The sequence below is a fragment of the Schistocerca nitens genome, chromosome 1 (assembly GCF_023898315.1).
Source record: "Schistocerca nitens isolate TAMUIC-IGC-003100 chromosome 1, iqSchNite1.1, whole genome shotgun sequence".
Taxonomy (NCBI): domain Eukaryota; kingdom Metazoa; phylum Arthropoda; class Insecta; order Orthoptera; family Acrididae; genus Schistocerca; species Schistocerca nitens.
The window spans coordinates 1,283,667,250-1,283,681,030 of NC_064614.1; positions in this window are offsets into that span (position 1 = coordinate 1,283,667,250).

Genomic DNA, 13,781 nt, shown 5'->3' on the forward strand with positions numbered 1-13,781 from the left:
TGGAAAATTGCGCAGGTCGCACCAGTGTTTAAGAAGGGTAGTAGGAGTAATCCATCTAACTACAGACCTATATCATTGACGTCGGTTTGCAATAGGGTTTTGGAGAATATACTGTATTCAAACATTATGAATCACCTCGAAGGGAACGATATATTGATACGTAATCAGCGTGGTTTCAGAAAACATCGTTCTTGTGCAACGCAGCTAGCTCTTTATTCGCACGAAGTAATGGCCGCTCTCGAAAGGGGATCGCAAGTTGATTCCATATTTCTAGATTTCCGGAAAGCTTTTGACACCGTTCCTCACAAGCGACTTCTAATCAAGCTGCGGGCCTATGGGATATCGTCTCAGTTGTTCGACTGGACTCGTGATTTCCTGTCAGGAGGGTCGCAGTTCGTAGTAATAGACGGCAAATCATCGAGTAAAACTGAAGTGATATCAGGTGTTCCCCAGGGAAGCGTCCTGGGACCTCTGCTGTTCCTGATCTATATAAATGACCTAGGTGACTATCTGAGCAGTTCTCTTAGGTTGTTCGCAGATGATGCTGTAATTTACCGTCTAGTAAGGTCATCCGAAGACCAGTATCAGTTGCAAAGCGATTTAGAAAAGATTGCTGTATGGTGTGGCAGGTGGCAGTTGACGCTAAATAACGAAAAGTGTGAGGTGATACACATGAGTTCCAAAAGAAATCCGTTGGAATTCGATTACTCGATAAATAGTACAATTCTCGAGGCTGTCAATTCAACTAAGTACCTGGGTGTTAAAATTACGAACAACTTCAGTTGGAAAGACCACATAGATAATATTGTGGGTAAGGGGAGCCGAAGGTTGCGTTTCATTGGCAGGACACTTAGAAGATGCAACAAGTCCACTAAAGAGACAGCTTACACTACACTCGTTCGTCCTCTGTTAGAATATTGCTGCGCGGTGTGGGATCCCTACCAGGTGGGATTGACGGAGGACATCGGAAGGGTGCAAAAAAGGGCAGCTCGTTTTGTATTATCACGTAGTAGGGGAGAGAGTGTGGCAGATATGATACGCGAATTGGGATGGAAGTCACTACAGCAAAGACGTTTTTCGTCGCGGCGAGATCTATTTACGAAATTTCAGTCACCAACTTTCGCTTCCGAATGCGAAAATATATTGTTGAGCCCAACCTACATAAGTAGGAATGATCATCTAAATAAAATAAGAGAAATCAGAGCTCGAACAGAAAGGTTTAGATATTCGTTTTTCCCGCGCGCTGTTCGGGAGTGGAATGGTAGAGAGATAGTATGATTGTGGTTCGATGAACCCTCTGCCAAGCACTTAAATGTGAATTGCAGAGTAGTCATGTAGATGTAGATGTAGATGTAACACATTCTCCAGACTTTACACTTACGAATTGCCTCTGTGATACAAAATCCATTCAAATGTGGTAAGTCGAATGTCCTAGAGTATTCCTATGTGTTAGATATATGCAATACTACATGAGTCAGTAATAGCAAAAACAAAAAACCCACAGTTTATGGAGTACGGACGCTTCAGAGAGAGAAGGGAGCCAGAATATCCGTCCATCTTCGAGATCTTTCCCTGTCAACCGACTCCCGGACCTGCCCCTCGCATCAAGAAAGAAGAGAATAGTAAGGACGATACTCGGAAGGACTGCCGTGCAGAGGTGAGCAAACATCTGTACTACTTGTTATACATCGCAGAATCAGTCACTCTCCCAGACAGCTCTCTCATTTTTACACGTGGGACTAGGTAAGGAATTCACTTTGTTATAATCCATTAATACAAACTAGCAGTGGTTACAATATCCTAAAATAAATGTGACATACAACGGAATGATACTGCTGTGGAAAGTAAACTTCCGTTGTAAAATTACAAGGACACGGAACATACCACTCGTCTGAAACACAAGCTAAAAACATATGTTAACAGTCGATTCAGTCTTACATGGTTTCCCATGTGCATTCGACATGCTACCTCAAGTGTCCAGTACACGATATACGATCATACGGAGTGTTAGCTTCAATACCTGTTCATGAAACTAAGTACTGGTATGAACTGCAGTGGTCATATGTTGTCGGTAATAAGAGGCACAAATCTGACTTCAACCTCTGTTCAGTAGCTGCAGGAGAAACAGACACGATACCAATGCGACGTAATATGGTTTACAGTTCCAGTGCTTGTGGCCCCCATCAGTGCGACATGCAGAATAAGGTTTTGAAGCATGAAGAGTAGTTAATAAGAATATAAGTAACCAGACCAAACCACACGAAGATATAACAGAGAGTTGTATAGTGTGAGGGGCTCTTAAACTAAAGGTAACGAAGTTGTCGTAATCTCTTTGTGTAGTCTTCCAGAATGTGAATTCGGGGTAGACTAGGCTGCCTCATAGAGCTTTACACGTATATTCAAATGACGATCAGAGGGTCAAGTGAGAGAAATTAAGGTGTTAACAGAGAGTGTTATAAAAATAAATATAGGTTCTCGCTATCAAATTTTCTTGTTTACAATTGCCTGCGTATTTTACTATGTTCTTGTCCGCCCCGGTAGCTGAGTGGTCAGCGTGACAGACTGTCAATCCTAAGGGCCCGGGTTCGATTCCCGGCTGGGTCGGAGATTTTCTCCGCTCAGGGACTGGGTGTTGTGTTGTCCTAATCATCATTATTTCATCCCCATCGACGCGCAGGTCACCGAAGGGGCGTCAAATCGAAAGACCTGCACCAGGCGAACGGTCTACCCGACGGCCGGCCCTAGCCACACGACATTTCCATTTCCACTATGTTCTTGCTGTACGTATACTTCTGCTCTACTGTCGCCATTAGTGAACAAAGATGCATTACAAACGTTATACACAAAACTGAACAGACAATGTCTGTGTTTTTCGAGTCATATATCTATAGACATGTTTCAGTTTTCTTCATATGTTGCGCACTACACAGTGCGCGGACAACAATCTGGTGTTTATACACTTTGCACACCTTCACATTCTTCCCCTTTCAGGTGCGGGGTTCATTACTCCTAGATGCCATATCATTATTAATGTCAACCAACCTTTATTTTGTTAAATGTGCCCCATTAAAACATTCTGTACCCTTTTCATTCGCGTGCCTCTCACTTCCCTAACTCTATTTGATATACTATTTTTTGACAAACGCTTATAACATCACATTTGACATTCGTTATTACACACAATTATGGTCTGCTAACTTAATATACCATGTGTTTAACAAAGCTAAGTCAGTTGTCTAAAGTTTCCTTCTGTTAGACATATGGCATCCTAGCTGAATAAGCGATAGTAAAACCAAACCATCTACAGGGCCATGCTGTTGGGCGCGTCAAGAAGAGAAAGGCAGCCGAAGAAACACCACCGTCTGATGACCGCGAGCGCAGACACACTGAACAGCGTCGCCGTCGTCGCAAGAGACGTGAGAATAAACTGGTCGCCGCGCCGCAGGAGGGCCCTGCTGGGGTAAGTCAGTGTCATTACTGCCATGGAGAGCAGGCAGGGAGAGACGGACAGACAAGTTGAGAGCTGAGAAACAACAGGTACTTCTTAAACTGCACTCATTGCAGAATCAGCCACTCTGCCATGTCATGTCTATCGAGAATTTCTGATGCTCCAGACATGCCTCCTCGACTGTAAATTACGGAAGGATTGTTTAAGGGATTCACTTTATTGTGGTCAAATGATAATTTGGTTACAATATGATGATGTAAATATTGGGTCGTACGGATAGTTATTATTGTGGGACAGTAAGGCCCGGTGTAAATTATCCACGGGTTACGATTATAACACTTGTGTGAAACACAGCAGCTTCAAACAGCTTCATGAGCACAAATTGTAGATCTGCAGCTGTGCAAGTCACAACTGGCCAATGACTACTGCCAGTCGGAGACACATCCGTCCATCAGTATCGCAGATTTGAGGTAATGGTGTAAGACTAGCGAACGGCATCCAGTGTCGACGAATTCATCATAGGTGTAGTTCGGAGTGTGGAATGACGGGGAATAAACCGTTTGACTCATTTTAAACGCAGGTATGCCGATAACCGTTTTATGTAATTTATCTAAACACGGAGAACCGCAATCCGATTGGCCGACGTGAATTTAACTGAGCACAAATACTGGCGCCAGGACCTATCACATCAAAGAGAAATCTGCCATGTACGTATAGATACAGGTATAAGTGATATTAGCCCAGACTGTTAACGGAACTGAACACTTGAGTAGGATACCCTGGTACGAAACCACAAGCTGAATACCAGTACCATCAGTGGCACTTGTGAGACAGTAGGGAACCAATAAAGCACTCGGAATCAGTTACAACAGTTCGGCGATTTATGCCTGCAAGAAAGTGATGACTCATCTAACGTACATGGTATAAGCGAAGTGACTACCTTATCATAGCAGAAAACTTGGTAAGAATTAGTCGAAGTTAATCAAACTTCGAATAGATTTCAACTGTATTAATGAAATCCTCTGCGACTGACACAAATTGCAAACCGAGAACAACTTAAATTTCTTAAAACAGACCTGACACATGAAGAGCATCAGTGCAGTATTTTCTGGTTTATTATAATTACACTCCTGGAAATGGAAAAAAGAACACATTGACACCGGTGTGTCAGACCCACCATACTTGCTCCGGACACTGCGAGAGGGCTGTACAAGCAATGATCACACGCACGGCACAGCGGACACACCAGGAACCGCGGTGTTGGCCGTCGAATGGCGCTAGCTGCGCAGCATTTGTGCACCGCCGCCGTCAGTGTCAGCCAGTTTGCCGTGGCATACGGAGCTCCATCGCAGTCTTTAACGGTGGTAGCATGCCGCGACAGCGTGGACGTGAACCGTATGTGCAGTTGACGGACTTTGAGCGAGGGCGTATAGTGGGCATGCGGGAGGCCGGGTGGACGTACCGCCGAATTGCTCAACACGTGGGGCGTGAGGTCTCCACGGTACATCGATGTTGTCGCCAGTGGTCGGCGGAAGTTGCACGTGCCCGTCGACCTGGGACCGGACCGCAGCGACGCACGGATGCACGCCAAGACCGTAGGATCCTACGCAGTGCCGTAGGGGACCGCACCGCCACTTCCCAGCAAATTAGGGACACTGTTGCTCCTGGGGTATCGGCGAGGACCATTCGCAACCGTCTCCATGAAGCTGGGCTACGGTCCCGCACACCGTTAGGCCGTCTTCCGCTCACGCCCCAACATCGTGCAGCTCGCCTCCAGTGGTGTCGCGACAGGCGTGAATGGAGGGACGGATGGAGACGTGTCGTCTTCAGCGATGAGAGTCGCTTCTGCCTTGGTGCCAATGATGGTCGTATGCGTGTTTGGCGCCGTGCAGGTGAGCGCCACAATCAGGACTGCATACGACCGAGGCACACAGGGCCAACACCCGGCATCATGGTGTGGGGAGCGATCTCCTACACTGACCGTACACCACTGGTGATCGTCGAGGGGACACTGAATAGTGCACGGTACATCCAAACCGTCATCGAACCCATCGTTCTACCATTCCTAGACCGGCAAGGGAACTTGCTGTTCCAACAGGACAATGCACGTCCGCATGTATCCCGTGCCACCCAACGTGCTCTAGAAGGTGTAAGTCAACTACCCTGGCCAGCAAGATCTCCGGATCTGTACCCCATTGAGCATGTTTGGGACTGGATGAAGCGTCGTCTCACGCGGTCTGCACGTCCAGCACGAACGCTGGTCCAACTGAGGCGCCAGGTGGAAATGGCATGGCAAGCCGTTCCACAGGACTACATCCAGCATCTCTACGATCGTCTCCATGGGAGAATAGCAGCCTGCATTGCTGCGAAAGGTGGATATACACTGTACTAGTGCCGACATTGTGCATGCTCGGTTGCCTGTGTCTATGTGCCTGTGGTTCTGTCAGTGTGATCATGTGATGTATCTGACCCCAGGAATGTGTCAATAAAGTTTCCCCTTCCTGGGACAATGAATTCACGGTGTTCTTATTTCAATTTCCAGGAGTTTACATCAACAATTGTTCACGTGATGAGATAAGCGTGAGTTTGCAACTACTTAACTTAGCCAGACTATTTGTGTGAAATAGTAGTAATAACAGCACACACGACGTCAATGGCACAACTCGCAAAAATGTGTTACTGCCTCTCACTGGAGCGTATCAGAGATGGCCCAGGAGCCTTGGTGCAGGTTCTGATAGAATTACTCCGAAGACGAAACCAGATGTCATCCCATCTGCATGCCTGCGATCAGCTTAATAACTGAAGTTTTAGCACGTAAAGAGAGTAATTAAGAGCAAGGACAATGTACACAAATATAAAGGGTTTTAATATGACAGGTGCTGATAAAATTGTGCTGCGTTAATAATCTTACAGGAGATATAGGGGCTCTGATACTATACAGGAACAGCGCGAATATCCACTACGTGTCACTAAATACTGTCAGTATAACGAGTAATGTTTTATCAGGGCAACTGACATATTGGTAATTAATAACTCCACGTGATTCACTTTTAATTGAAAGAAACACTTTTCTTTCGCACAAGATTGTGCATAATAATGTAAAAATAAATTACGTTTTCGTTAGGAAGCTCCCTTTGTGAGGTTACGACGAAGCCATCGACATACCTCTCTGGGAGTCAGAAGTATCTGTACCGGGTGACCTTACCGATTAACAAATTGCTTCCTATAGGATAATAGGCGTTTAGTTAAAGGTATTGGGTAAGGCCAAAATTAATAAATTGAATTTATTTAACAAATTTTGGTCCCAGCGGCGTTATAAGAATATAAATAGGGGGTTTATGACACTACTGAATGGAACAGTGGTCACTATAGGGCTGTATGTATTACACTTCGCTACAGACGTCATGTTAAACATAAGCACACACGAACAGAAATCTATTATGTTCATTAAGTATACTACTGGCCATTAAAATTGCAACACCACGAAGATGACGTGCTACAGACGCGAGATTTAACCGACAGGAAGAAGATGCTGTGATATGCAAATGATTAGCTTTTCAGAGCATTCACACAAGGTTGACGCCGGTGGCGATACCTACAACGTGCTGACATGAGGAAAGTTTCCAACCGATTTCTCATACACAAACAGCAGTTGACCGGCGTTGCCTGGTGAAACGTTATTGTGATGCCTCGTGTAAGGAGGAGAAATGCGTACCATCACGTTTCCGATTTTGATAAAGATAGGATTGTAGTGTATCGCGATGTGGTTTATCGTATCGCGATATTGCTACTCGCGTTAGTCGAGATCTAATGACTGTGAGCAGAATATGAAATCGGTGGGTTCAGAAGCGTAATACGGAACGGCGTGCTGGATCCCAACGGCCTCGTATAACTAGCAGTCGAGATGACAGGCATCTTATCCGCATGGCTGTACGGATCGTGCAGCCACGTCTCGATCCCTGAGTCAACAGATGCGGACGTTTGCAAGACAACAACCGTCTGCACGAACAGTTCGACGACGTTTGCAGCAGCATGGACTATCAGCTCGGAGACCATGGCTGCGGTTACCCTTCACGGTGCATCACAGACAGGAGCGCCTGCGATGCACGAATGGCAAAACGCCATTTTTTTCGGATGAATCCAGGTTCTGTTTACAGCATCATGATGGTCACATAAATATGTGGCGACACTGCGGTGAACGCACATTGGAAGCGTGTATTCGTCATCGCCAATACTGGCGTATCACAGGAGTGGTGGTATGGGGTGCCATTGGTTACACGTCTCGGTCACCTCTTGTTCGCATTGACGGCACTTTGAACAGTGGACATTACATTTCAGATGTGTTACGACCCGTGGCTCTACCCTTCATTCGATCCCTGCGATACCCTACATTTCAGCAGGATAATGCACGACCGCATGTTGTAGGTCCTGTACGGGCCTTTCTGCGTACAGAAAATGTCGACTGCTGCCCTGGCCAGCACATTCTCCAGATCTCTCACCAATTGAAATGTCTGGTCAATGGTGGCCGAGCAACTGGCTCGTCACAATACGCCAGTCACTACTCTTGATGAACTGTGGTATCGTGTTGAAGCTGCATGGTCATCTGTACCTGTACACGCCATTCAAGCTCTGTTTGACTCAATGCCCAGGCGTATCAAGGCCGTTATTAAGGCCAGAGGTGGTTGATCTGGGTATTGGTTTCTCAGGATCCATGCACCCAAATTGCGTGAAAATATAATCACATGTCAGTTCTAGTATAATATATTTGTCCAATGAATACCCGTTTATCATCTGCATTTCTTTTTGGTGTAGCAATGTTAATGGCCAGTAGTGTATTAACTTACTTTATACTGTAACTAAAATACCCATACCTTGGCAAAGATTGGTTAATTAGTTTGGGAAAACAACCACGTTCGCAATAGTTCCACAGTGCTTCCCGAATATTAGTCACATATGAAAGAAGTACAGAAATACTCGTGCCTGCACCCATTGTCTTGACTCAGTACATGTTGTGTTCGAGATTACCATGAAACTCAACTGAACGGTGGAAGTCGTAATGTCAGTCGGAAATCGTTACATACACCCTGCAGCTTAGTTAGCGAACGCCGCTGTCGCTCACCATACTTATCGTTACCCGTGGCCGCGGGAGGCTGCCGTAGTGGCTGCAGCACTCTCAGTCATCTGACCTGTACTGAAGACTGCTCTCCCTGAGAGCCGAAACTCTTATGTGCCTTTCTCAACTGATGTGTCCGCTGGTGAATCAATGATGAAAGTTTGTTCCACAGAGCGCTCCCAATAGGTACCAGAAATTTTATTTACTTTTCGTAGTGTGCGTGGTGTCGGATAATCAATGACTTACTCTCCTGAGCACCAGCCAATCAGATCCCTTGTAACAGTGCAAAAATCTCCCTTCCCTATTTAACATAATATACCAGTCATAGGTTCATTCTGCTGGAGCTGAGAAACAGGCAACTTCTGACTCCCACCATCTGTCCTATGTCACGTTCAGCCAATCAGGCGTTCTCCATGTAGACACATGTGAGTTCTGTTCTTCCATTCCAGAATTTATTTGCATTATCCTATGTCAGTGCTCGCTCGTTTCTTAGCAGAGTCAACAAAATTTCAGTTAGCTTCGCAGCAGCCTGTCACCTCAGGGAGCCGTGCTGTTAAGCACATAAGATCCAGGTGGTCTTTCGTCCCACTCCAGCCTTACCTTTTCACCGTTGTGGACCTAGCAGTTCCCATAACATGGGGACACAACCTGTAGCTGCTAACTCACAATATGCCCCTTTGCACCAGTGGACACCCCAAGTTAAAACCTACACATCAGCTTTCCATCGTTTAGGATGCAGACACGGACAGTACCTCTGCCGTGGAGCTCACGCCACGTGCTCTGTACTGTGGCCTGACACCGACTCACGCTCCTTTCTTGTGGTGGCCTGAGTTCAACATTCAGTCTGTACGATTCCCCGCTACTCATTTAAACAATCGCCCAGGTTCAGGAAATAATAGGGAAATCTAGTGTCAGATACGAAAATCGCTGACGTCAGTTTCACCAAAAACTCTTATTTCTTGCTGAGAATTGATTTAGATTCGTTGGGTTAGTGAAGTTAACGGAGTTTGACTATGACACCAGACAGGGCCTACGAAAACGTTTGCACAACACCCTGGTTTGAGATACATGCTTACTTTACTGTGTATTTGGCATTCATAAGTTTGTGCTGTATTCTGGTAAGTAGTAAAGAAAAAACCCTCTCGAACGTTACCTACAAAACAGGCCATGAAAAATGACTCATGTGGTTACATCTATTAGTTAAGAGGCTGGTTTCATTCTTCTGTGTGAGCTAAACTCAGTATGTGAAATGGTTCTAATGGCTCTGAGCACTATGAGACTTATCATCTGAAGTCATCAGTCCCTTAGAACTTAGAACTACTTAAACCTAACTAACCTAAGGACATCACGTCATCCATGCCCGAGGGAGGATTCGAACCTGCGACCGTAGCGGTCACGTGGCTCCAGACTGAAGCGCCTAGCCGGCCGAAGTAGCCGTGCGGTTAAAGGCGCTGCAGTCTGGAACCGCAAGACCGCTACGGTCGCAGGTTCGAATCCTGCCTCGGGCATGGATGTTTGTGATGTCCTTAGGTTAGTTAGGTTTAACTAGTTCTAAGTTCTAGGGGACTAATGACCTCAGCAGTTGAGTCCCATAGTGCTCAAAGCCATTTGAACCATTTGAAGCGCCTACAACCGCTCGACCACGGCGGCGGCCTCTTTATGTCTTTTCGCACATTATGCACTGCTTCGGTAATAAATTGTTTCTTATATTCCAATCCAGGCACATCGTCTCAGCTTTTTCTATCAAGTGCCTGCGTAACTATTCATGGATGAGATAGAAATAGTCGTGTCAACCTACCACTAATCATCGACCTTTCATTCTTGTATCACACAGTTCTCTAACTTATTTAATAACTTAGTTTTTAACTGACGTCTTCTTATAGCCTACATTTAAGGGCTGCTAATTTAACATATAATCTGTTTAAGAATGCTAAGTGAAGTATCCAAAGCTTTATCTATGATTGATATATGCCATCCTAGCTGAATAAATAACTATAAGATCAAACGACCCACAGGTCAACGTTATTGGGCGCTTCAAAGTGATTAAGATCGTAGAAGATAATCCACCGTTTAAGGATCAAGACAGCGACCTGACTTCTCAAACAGAGATTTGCCCCAAGGAACGAGATGTAATACTGGTCGATGCGCCGCAGGAGGGCCCCCCTGATGTAAGTCGACATTGTTACTAACATTAAGAGTAAGCGTGTGAGAGCGATGAGGAAACAGCTGTGTCTCTGATTGTGCACACTGCAGAATTAGCCACTTAGGCAGGTGATATCAGTCGAGATAATCTCATGGTTTGCACACATCTCCATGACTGTAAAATGCAGTTGTCCCTCAGTATTAACAGACTGATTCACGATATTAGAATCCAATAATACAGCAACCGTTGGTTCGAAGACCCAAATGTAAATATAAAGTACTACTCATGGAATGTAAGGTTCCGTTGTAAAACTGTCACGGGTTCGGCAAATGTTACTTGTGTTACGGTCGCTAGCCTACAACGATTGTGAGTCCGCCAACTGTAGAACTCCGTCATGATGCGTCTCAACGGTCCTATGGCTGCTACCAGTCGGAGAAACATCCGTTTACTGCACGTACCAGGCAATGCTGTAAGGTCAGCAGCTGAATTTCAGTTTGCGACAAAGTCGAAATCGAGTTAGTGCAACTTATGGGATTTTCTGTGGAATACCATTAACGATTGACTTGTCTCTTACAGAGATGTAAGACTTCGGAAAATGTCCTACTGAATCATAGCTGAAAAATTATACGGTTGCTAGTGAGGGTACGAATGTCTGGCTACAGTGCGACTGCTGCCGTTGTCATTTACTATCAAGGATAGCGGAAGTTCTTTAGATGCTGCTGTGTAATGCAATGCTGTGTAAAGCAAATCTCGACCACAGTAGCATACACTCGTCTGGTCAGTCACACCTTCAACAGTTACATTAGCGCCAAGAAATATCACAATAAAAAGCAAAACTTCCTATGTACTTATATACAAATAAGTACAAGTAGGCAATCCTCTTAGTGAAGCAGAGCACTCCTGCGTGCTACGCAAGGGTCAGTGGATGTGAAACCAGCAAGTGGGAATAATTGACGCCAGGAATACCACCAAAGAACACGTGAAACGGTAGAAGACGGATAATTCAGTCACAACAGTTACAACACTTCAACGATTGTTGCCTTCAAGAAGGTTATTATATCCCATCTAACACGCATGTTTGAAATGGTATATTTACTACATCTAGTACGTTCGCTTCATAACGGTACTTTCGTATGATCTCTTGAAACAATTGAGTAGGATATATTAGGCCTCATAAACATTCCATCTGTGTAAATAAATGATCGTCTCACCTAAAGAACATAGTCATCTCTCTTCCAGCACTGCTCACACAATGAGAGCACAGTTCGATGCAATTTCGTGGGGTTTGCTCTGTTACGACACTTCTTCGAACACTGAAACGTACGTGATCTTTTAAAAGGATTGTCAGTCCATACTATCAATTTAACTTGATAAGAAGTGCAGTGGCCCAGGTTATGAGAAAGTATTACTGTCTCTCATTGAGCCGAATAATAGGTTTCTCACGTGTATCCATGCAGGTTCTGCTAGAGATACAATGCCCACACTACTTTTCAACACCATAATACTTAGGTTTTGGAACCAAAAAGATAAATAATAGGGTATTACCACATCCTTAATGGATGTTAGTCTATAAAGTGGAATTACTTTGTTTTCTACAGATATAGGCTGCTTTAGAATTACGCTGATTGAGTTACAGCTAGAACAATAGTTAGGATTATACTCTGTTCCAGACTGAGCAACAAGTTTGAGGTAAAGCGTACAAATTACGATTAGACGTATTAAAAAAAATTACTTTCACACAGCTGTCGCGGAGTGACAAAAAGTTTAATCATAGAATGAGGCTAACAGAGCAGCGTGTGCGAGATACACAATGTATCCCAACATCTGGCTGACATTGATGGCGCCCTCCATCGGTAATGTTGCGATTCAATGTGGTGGCTTGATGACAGCTTCCACTCTCGCAGGCATATGTTCAGTCAGGTGCTGGTAGGTTTCTTGGGGAATGGCAGCCCAATCTTAACCGAGTGTTGCCTTGAGGAGAGGTATCGATGTCGTTGGGTGAGGGCTGACACGAAGTCGGCGTTGCAAAACATCCCAAAGGTGTCCTATGGGATTCAGATCAGGACTCTGTGCAGGCTAGTCCATTACGGGGATGTTATTGTCGTGTAACCACACGGCGATAGGCTGTGCATTATGAACAGGTGCTTGATCGTGTTGACAGATGCAATCGCCATCCTCGAATTGCTCTTCAACAGTGGGAAGCAAGAAGGTGCTTAAAACATCAATGTAGGCCTGTGCTGTGATAGTGCCACGCAAAACAACAAGGAGTGCGAGCCGTCTCCATGAGAAAACCGACCACACCCTAACACCTCCGCCTACGAAAATTACGCTGGCAGATGACATTCACCGGGCATTCGCAATACCCATACCCTGCCTTCGGATGGCCACATTGTCTACCGCGATTCTTCTCTCCACACAAAGCTTTTCCACTGTTAAATCGTCCATTGTTTACTATCCTTACACCAAGCGAGGCGTCGTTTGGCATTTAACGGCGTGATGTGTGGCTTATGAGCAGCCGCTCGACCATGAAATCCATCCATGCTTTCTCACCTCCCGCCTGTCATAGTAATGGATCCTGATGCAGTTTGGAATTCCTGTGTGAGGGTGTGGATAGTGTCAGCATATTACACATTACGACCCTCTTCAAGTGTCGGCGGTCTCTGTCAAACAGACCAGGCCAGCCTGTACCATTTTGTGCTGGAAGTGTCCCTTCACGTTTTCACTTCCCTGTGGCACCGGAAACAGTGGACCTAGGAATGTTTAGGAGCGTGTACAGACGTATATGTACCCGTGGTCTAGGGGTAGCGTCTTTGATTCATAATCAAAACGTCTTCGGTCCCGGGTTCGATCCCCGCCACTGCCTAAATTTGGATAAATAATCAGCATTGGCGGCCGAAGACTTCAGCCTCATTCTGCCGACGGCCTTGTCAAAGAGGGCGGAGGAGCGAATAGAGGTTCAGGGCACTCTCTTGTCCTAGGGGTGGGAAATATCCCCTAAAGGCGGAAGAATCAGCAATGATCAACGACATGAGGATGCAGAAGGCAATGGAAACCACTGCATTAAAGACACATAACGT